Genomic DNA, 8829 nt, shown 5'->3' on the forward strand with positions numbered 1-8829 from the left:
AATGTATCCATAATGTATCCTTGGTTACTTTCTGTTTAGTGACGTATCCTTAGTTATTCCTTGGTTACTCCAGATCTGATTCCTATATAAGCTTGCTTTAGTTCACAATAAACATGCACTGGCACATAGACCTCTGCATCTCCTGTGTCTTGATTTCTATCGGTCGGGGTCCCCAAGCCCTTCAGGCTTGGACTGTGGTCACTGTACCATGACATTCTGGATGCTGATGGAAGGGCTAATGTTAGTAATTCAAATAAATGAATTTGATATGTCCTTCCTGATGAGCAGTATTTCTGTGAACTCCACTTTCTGGTGGAATTCCCCAGTTTTTGATTACCTGTCTGCTAGTAGCACTTCATCTTTGTTATTTTGGACTTTCTTCAACTGAGATTTTGATGTGGTATATAAGGTGCCACCATGTCTGTTTGCTTTTGTCACTAGGTGGTCTGTACCCAGCCATGCCCATTAGCAAGACTGTGCCAAGTTCAGCATACATCTCCCACTCTTCTGACTTACTCATCCAGGCAACGGCAGGAGTTGTCTTCTTGGGACATTCACTCCTGGGCACTGGACAGAAATTCAGCTTCAAGATCAGGTGCACCACACTCTTTCTTTTGTCTCCATGCCCTGTACCACACTAGCCTTCTGTCTGTCCATCATCTACCTAGACTCTATTAATATCACCCTTGATAAACTAGTCTCTCTCCAATTGGCTGTAATTATTTCTTTCTAGCACTTACAATACTTCCTTTTGTGTTTCTGCCCCTTGGAAAATGAATTTCAATATAGTTATGGTAGAAAGCTTTGGTTGTCAATGTGACACAAACAGGAAGAGGGATCCTCAATTGAGGAATTTCCTCCATCAAATTAGCCTGCGGGCATAGCTCTTGGGCATTTTCTTGACTGGTAATTGATGTAGGAGGGCCCAGATTTCTGTGGGCCTTACATTTCCATGCAGGTGGGTCTGCCCGGGCAGCATTATAAACCTAGCTGAGCAAGGCAAAGGAAGCAAACATGTAAGTAGCATTCCCCTGTGGTTTCTGCTTCAGTTTCATGCCTTGAGATCCTGGCTTTGCTTCCCTCAGACTGTAAAGTATAAGATGAAAATGTCCCTTCCTACTTAAGTGGCTTTTGATCCTGTATTTATCACAGCAACAGAAATAACTAGTGAAAGAATATACCTTCATCTTATTTTCACTGCTATATTTCAAGGGCCTGGAATTGCTCAAGGCACACAAATGGGCAGTCATTAAAACTTTTCTAAATGAAGTAAATTAATAAAATGATCATTGTCAAATGCATGTAATGTTCATATTAAAGATAAAAAATACAATTTACTTATAGCAGAATTATAATTTTGTGCTAATCCAAATTTCTTTTTGCTATACAGTGTTATATCAAAGCGCATTTCCCATCAATAAACAGGTCAGTCTCCCGATTATTTATGTCAACAGAAATTGCTTTCAATCAATTAAATTATGTAATTACAGTTCCCGGATTGACTTAGACCATGACTTCAACTCTCATGTTTCTATTGGATCACACATTGCCTCATGATCCAGAAGCAATCTCTAGGCAGGGATGTTGGAGATTGACCAATGAGTGCACTAGACACCAGACAACATATCTAAGTCACCTGCCCAATTTCTTTCAGTGCATTGACTGCATGCCCATTAACTGAAGAAAAAAATACAGCTAATATAAAAAAATTGGAATTATAAGAAAAAAAACTGAATGAAAATGAAGAGTTGTGTGTAGTTATACTTCTATGGCAATATTGTATTGACAATCATAAAGCCAGTGTTATGATTACAGTCAGCTACCCTCTCTTCCCTTTAGAAATAAATATTAATCCTCTCCTTATATTATCTAGGTAATTATTAATAGGTATTTGTCTCTTGGTGAGCTTGCAGAGGGCAAGCACAGTGATTTTAGGTTCTAGCCAGGGAAATTTCACGATTTTAAAAAAGTCATCCAGATTGTGAGGGACAAAGATAAACTTTCTCATTCACAGATGATTTCCTGTTCTTCTATACCAAAAATTACTAAGGAACCCACTGCAAAGGTATTAAAGCTAATGAATAACTTTATCACAGCAGAAGAATAGGAGATTAATGTTAAAATATAATTTCTATGTTCATACACTTTCATTGTATGCCCTAAAAGCAATGTTAAGAAAAAATTTCAATAGCATCAAAAATGAAGAAGTAAATCTAGCAAAGAAATACAAAATATATAGATAGAAAAGTAAAAACGCATTTTCTCAAAGGAAGCCATAGAAGAGTTTTCCAGCTCCTAGCCCATATTTTCAGATGTCTCCACATTCCTAGGCATGCCTATGGTCACTAATCTCATGTATCAGCAGGATCTGTTGGGACCTGTACCAGGTCCACCCTGCTGCCTTGCTCCCACTTCTAGGCCTAGCTCCTGTCACACAGTCTTACATATTGTCCCATCCTGATGAGTTTCCTATCTCCTAGCTTTCCATTGATTGCCACTGTACTCACAGTTCTAGGCATAGCTGTGTTAAGGCAAACTTTGCCCCAGCCCACACAGGTCCAACTGAAAGTCACATTTGCATGCTTTCTGAGTAACTACTGAATTGAACCAAAAAAGTCAACACTGAGTATCTGAAGGATTGAACTACCAACTCTTCATACCTGATCTGCAATCTATTAAGCTTGGGCAACAATAAAAAAAAAAGCATAAAAATCGAAAGGATGATTCATGTTGCTGTGGAGCAGAATAAACTGAAGGCAGAATTTAAAGTTTGATAACAAGCAAGATAAAAGAATAAAACATTTAATATATGAAAAAAGCATAAAACTTACACTCAACAAAGGAAGATTGGAATCACATACCAGACATACAATTAAGAGAAGAAATCCACATGTCCAGGTCACATCACAAAATCCCAAACAATAAGAATGGCACAAACAATATCCCCCACCCACTCAAACCGTTAGTCCTATAGAAATGTTCCAGAGTGAGATGCTTGAGATTTACCTAGATGAACGTTGGGTCAGAGAATTAAAAAGAACAATCATAAACATGATAAAAGAATAAACTTTGAAGAAGAAACTCATAAACTCCTCAGTAGCTTTGAAGACGATAGGAATAAATTCCTAGTAAAGAGTAAGAAACACAAATATATGGCAGAATGAAATGATGAGGAAAGTTTAGGATTTGAAAACTGAATTCAATAAAGAGATGGAAATCCTGAGGAAACTGCTAGTCCAAATGACAATATAATAAAAATATAAAAAAAGAAACCCTCAATAATTCAATCAGAAAATTCAGGGGAAAGGCTCACTAATAGAATGGATCAAGTAGAAGTTAGAATATCAGGACCTGAAGATAAAGTAGAGGAACTGAATATTCAATCAATATGAAACATACATAGCATCATAGAAAAGGAATCTTCAGCAACTTTGAGATTCTATGAAATGGCCAAACCTATGAATTATAAACAAAGAGTAAAATGAATAATCCCAGGTAGATGGCATTGGCCAGTACTTCAAGAGGATCATAGAAGATAATTTCCCCAAATTAAGTAAAGACTATGAGAAACACACAGAACACCAAATACATAGGACCAGGAAAGAAGCTCCACACATCATATTATAGTTTAAAAAACTAAACATACAGAACAGGGAGAAGTTATTGATAGCTGAAAGAAAAGGACTGCAAGACACACATAAAGGAAAATCCACCAGAATAACAAGCTGATTTATCAGTGGAAACTTTAAAAGATAGATGAGCCTAGAACAATTGATTCCAAGTTCTAAAAGACCACAGATGTCAACCCAAACTACTTTACCCAGCAAAAATATCTGCCATAGCTGAAGGGGGAAAAATGCCATGACTTAACAGGCTAAAACAATTCATGTCCACCAAACAAGCTGTAGAGAGTTCTATAAGTAATGCTGTGTACTAAAGAGAGGAATAAACAGTGAAGAGGCTACAGAATATAAAATAATGCTATAATTACTGAAAAAATAAGACAAACAACAAAACCAAAAATAAAATGACAGCAATAAACACACTCCTCTCAACAATAACTTTAAACACTGATGTCTTCAACTCCCCAATGAAAAGACACAGGCAGGTTGAATGGATTAGAAAACAAAATTCAGTTTTTGGTTGTCTATAAGAAACTCACTTTTACCATCATGAAAAGGCATCATCTTAAAATGAAAGGATGGAAAAAGCACTCCAAGCAAATTGAGACCAGAAAATTACATATTGCTATCTAATATCTGGCAATAGACTTCAAACAAATATTAATCAGAAGAGATAAAGAAAGGCACCTAATTCTGATCAAGGGAACAATTGACCAAGGAGACATTATAAGATAAATACATATGCAGCAAATACTGAATCACCCAATTTTATAAAAGGAGTATGACTGATCTTCAGGACACACATTAACCCCAACTCAGTAATAATAGGCAATTTCAATACCCTACTTTCTCCAGAAGACAGATCATATTGACAAAAACCAAATATTGAATATCTGAATTAAGTGACATCATACATTAAATATATTAAACAGATATCTACACAATATTCCACCCAAAGACCAAAGAATATATATTCAATTCAGAATTCCATAGAAGTTTCTCTAAAACAGACCACATACTGGAATACATAATACAGCCCAACAAATACTGAAAAAAAATGAAATAACTTCATACATTTTTATCACAACACAGCGAAGCTTAAAATCAACAGAAAAAGAATCTCTAGTAATTCCACACACCCATAAAGATTAATCTTCACACTAGGGAATGATGAATTGATCAAGCCTGAAATCAAGAAAGAAAAATTTTTAAATTTGGAATTAAATGAAAATTAAAACACAACATAACAAAGCCTCTGGGACATAATAAGGCAGTCCTAAGAGGGAAGTTTATAGCTTTAAGTGCCTACATTAAAAAATTAGACAGGCTCTGCTTCCCTGGGCCTGCAGGACCCACCGCAGGCCTCTCTCCTACCCACAGGCCTCTCTCTCTGCTTCCCTCGGCATGCAGGAGCCACTGCAGGCCTCTCTCCTACCCACAGGCCTCTCTCCGGGGTAAGTCCATTGAGCCCTCCATGCCTTGACTCCCCCAGCCTCATTCACCCTCCCATGTCCTCTCCAATTCTCTCCTCCTAGTTTGGGTCCTGTCCTATTCCTTGTATTGGGGCCCCAGACACCTGGGGAACCAATACTGCTCTCTGATCTTTTCATCCAGATTAACATAGTGCCTTCTCTAGGCCCCAGGAGCACTGCTTCTGGGCCTGGCCCTGCCCTCACCTCTCTCTGTTCCCTGGGCCCGAACCTCCAGCCTCTTTCTGGGATGCTGGGACTGACCTTTCCTCTTCCTGATCCTTTGCATCCAGACCAACCCAGCTCCTCAGTGCAGTCCCAGGAGGCCTAGAGGCCTCTTCCCACCCCATCTGCCTTTGCATCTCTCAGTGGCATGAAAACCAGCTGCCCTAGACCAGCATCTTTACTGGGCCAGGCTCCCAGGCCAGTCCAACCCCCAAATTCCTGAAGCCAAAATCGTTCCTGGAGGGATCCAGACATTAGGAGAAAGCCTGAAAACATCTGACCTTCACCTGAATTGGGCCTCTGTGGGAACTCCTGAAGACAAAATCAATCCAGCCACTCCAATATAAAATCAAAAGACAGAATCGGAAGTTTAGACAAACCAACTTTTCATACCCAAAAAGTAAACCACAAAGACACATAAAGTTCACAAAAAAGAAGCAGACCTAAACTTGAAGGCCTGAGTCTCACACAAGAATCAGAAACTACAAAAGAAATTCACATGTCAAAATCAAAGAGAAAAAATAATAACATGAAAAACCAAAATAACATATCCCCACCAAATACCAACAGTCCTCTAGAGGGGTACAATCAGAATCCCCTAGAGAAAATGAAAGACATGAAACTCAAAAGAATGATTGTAAATATAATAAAAGAATTCAGTGAATCTAAAGAACACACACACACACACAAAGAAATCAAAGAACTGAAGGAAGATAGGGATAGGGTATTTGCAACTTGGAAGTCAGGGACTAAGAAGAGATCATGCCAAGCTCTCGGCCAAAGACAACTTCATCTTTTCACAGGTTCCTTGACCCATGTAGTCCAAATTCTCCTGAGCACCCATGAGTGCTGGGCGCCCTGCAGGAGCTGAGGCTAGAGGTCTCCTCAGCAGTGCTCTCTGCCTATAACCTTGGGGAGGGAGTATCTAGTTAGTCCCAGGACTCCCAAGGCAGACCAGAACATCCCTCTATACCTTCCTGGGATGGAATGCTTGTTACACAGCAGTGGAGCCGTGGTCCTCTGCTGCTCTTGCACATATAAAATAAAGAGAAAATTCTGAAAGCTGCAAAAGAGAAACAACAAGTCACATATAAAGGAAAACCCATTACGATTACAGCTGACTTTTCAGTGCAAACTATGAAAGCCAGAAGAGCCTGGACCAAAGTATTCTCAGTTTTAAATGACCACAGATGCCAACCCAGATTACTATACCCAGACAAAATGACTATTATAGACGAAGGGGAAAGAAAAACCTTCCATGACATAAATAGGCTGAAGAAATTCATGTCCACAAAACGAGCCCTTCAGAGTGTTCTGGAAGCAATACAGAAAGCTGAAGAAAGGAATGCCTATACCCAAGGGATTGCAGAAAGAAATCCAATGAGGGTATAACAGTGTAAAAGTACAGCTATAGCAAGAATATAAGTCTATTATAGATGAAGAGGAAAGAGAAATCTTCCATGACATAAATAGGCTGAAGGAATTCAGGTCCACAAAAGCAGCCCTTCAGAGAGTTCTGGAAGCAATACAAAGAGCTGAAGAAAGGAACGACTATACCCAACGGGTTGTGGAAAGAAATTCAATGAAGGTATAAATGTGGAAAAGTACAGCTATATCAAGAATGTAAACAGAAATAAAAATGACAGGATAAAATACCCATCTTTCATTAATAACTTTAAATATTAATGGACTGAACTCCCAGTCAAAAGACACAAATTATGTGAATGGATTAAGAAACAAAACCCATATTATTGTTGTGTGCAAGAAACTCATCTCACTTTCAAGGATAGACACTATCTCAAAGTGAAAGGATGGAAGAAAATATACCAAGAAAACGGCACTAAGAAAAAAGCAGGCGTAGCAATTCTAATATCTGACAAAATTTATGTGAATGGATTAAGAAACAAAACCCATATTATTGTTGTGTGCAAGAAACTCATCTCACTTTCAAGGATAGACACTATCTCAAAGTGAAAGGATGGAAGAAAATATACCAAGAAAACGGCACTAAGAAAAAAGCAGGCGTAGCAATTCTAATATCTGACAAAATAGAGTTAAAACTAAAACTAATCAGAAGAGACAAAGAGGGCCACTTCATTTTAATCAAAGGAACAATGTATCAAGAAAATATTACAATGGTGAACATATATTCACCAAACTCTGGTGCACCCAACTTCATTAAGTCAATACTACAGACATTAAGACCCAGATTAACACCAACTCATTAACAGTAGGAGACTTCAATACCCCACTGTCTCCCTTAGATAGGTCAACAGGCCAGAGAGTTAAAAGAAAGACATCTAATTAAACAATACCATATATTAAATGGACTTAACAGACATCTACAGAGTATTCCACTCAAGAACCAAAGGACAGACTTTCTACTCAGCACCCCATGGAACCTTCTCCAAAATCGACCATATACTAGGGCACAGAACAAACCTCAACAAATACAAAAAGATAGAAATAATTCCATGCATTCTAACAGACCAAAATGGAATAAAGCTTACAAGCAACACCCAAAGAAACCCTAATCACCACATGAACACATGGTTATTAAACAACACACTCCTGAATTATGAATGGGTCAAAAGAGAAATTAAGAAAGAAATAAAAGTATTCCAGGAACTAAATGAAAAGGACAATACAACACAACAAAACCTCTGGGACACGCTGAAAGCTCTCCTTAGAGGGAAGTTTATAGCTCTAAGTGCCTACATCAATAAATTGGAAAGATCACAAATAAATGACTTAACATTGCAACTTAAGACACTTGAAAAGCAACAACAAATGAAACCCAAACCCAGCAGACAATAGATGCAGAGGAGGCCTTTGACAAAATTCAACATGCATTTATGTTCAAAGTCCTAGAGGGAATTGGACTGGAGGGAACATCAGAAGGAATAACAAAAATCAGAGCAGAAATTAATGAAATAGAAACAAGGAAAACAATACAAAAAATAAATGAATCTAAGAGCTGGTTCTTTGAAAGGTTAAACAAGATAGACTCTTAGCCCAGTTAACCAAAAGAAAGAAAGAAAGAGCACCTCCAACAAAATCAGAGATGAAAGGGGAAATATCACAACAGACACCAGAAAAATCACCCAAGCACCAAAGGACATACTTCAAAATCGGCACAAAATAAACCTCAACAGACCTGTAACACAAAAAGAAATTGAAACAGTAACACAAAACCTCCCAACTAAAAAAAGCTCAGGACCAGATGGATTTAGAGCAGAATTCTATCAGACATTTAAAATAGATCTATATCCAATACTATTTAATTTATTTAAAAAAATAGAAATGGAGGGAGAACTTCCAAATGAGACTTCAAATTCCATCATCACTCTAATACCAAAGCCAGGTAAAGATACAACCAAAAAAGAAAGCTATAGAGCCATATCCTTAATGAACACAGATGCAAAAATTCTCAACAACATACATGCAAACTGCATAAAGAGACACATCAAAAAGATCATCCACCATGATCACATTGGCTTAATCCCAGAGAT

This window comes from Nannospalax galili, unplaced genomic scaffold (genome assembly GCF_000622305.1).
Source record: "Nannospalax galili isolate Female #2095 unplaced genomic scaffold, S.galili_v1.0 scaffold633, whole genome shotgun sequence".
Taxonomy (NCBI): domain Eukaryota; kingdom Metazoa; phylum Chordata; class Mammalia; order Rodentia; family Spalacidae; genus Nannospalax; species Nannospalax galili.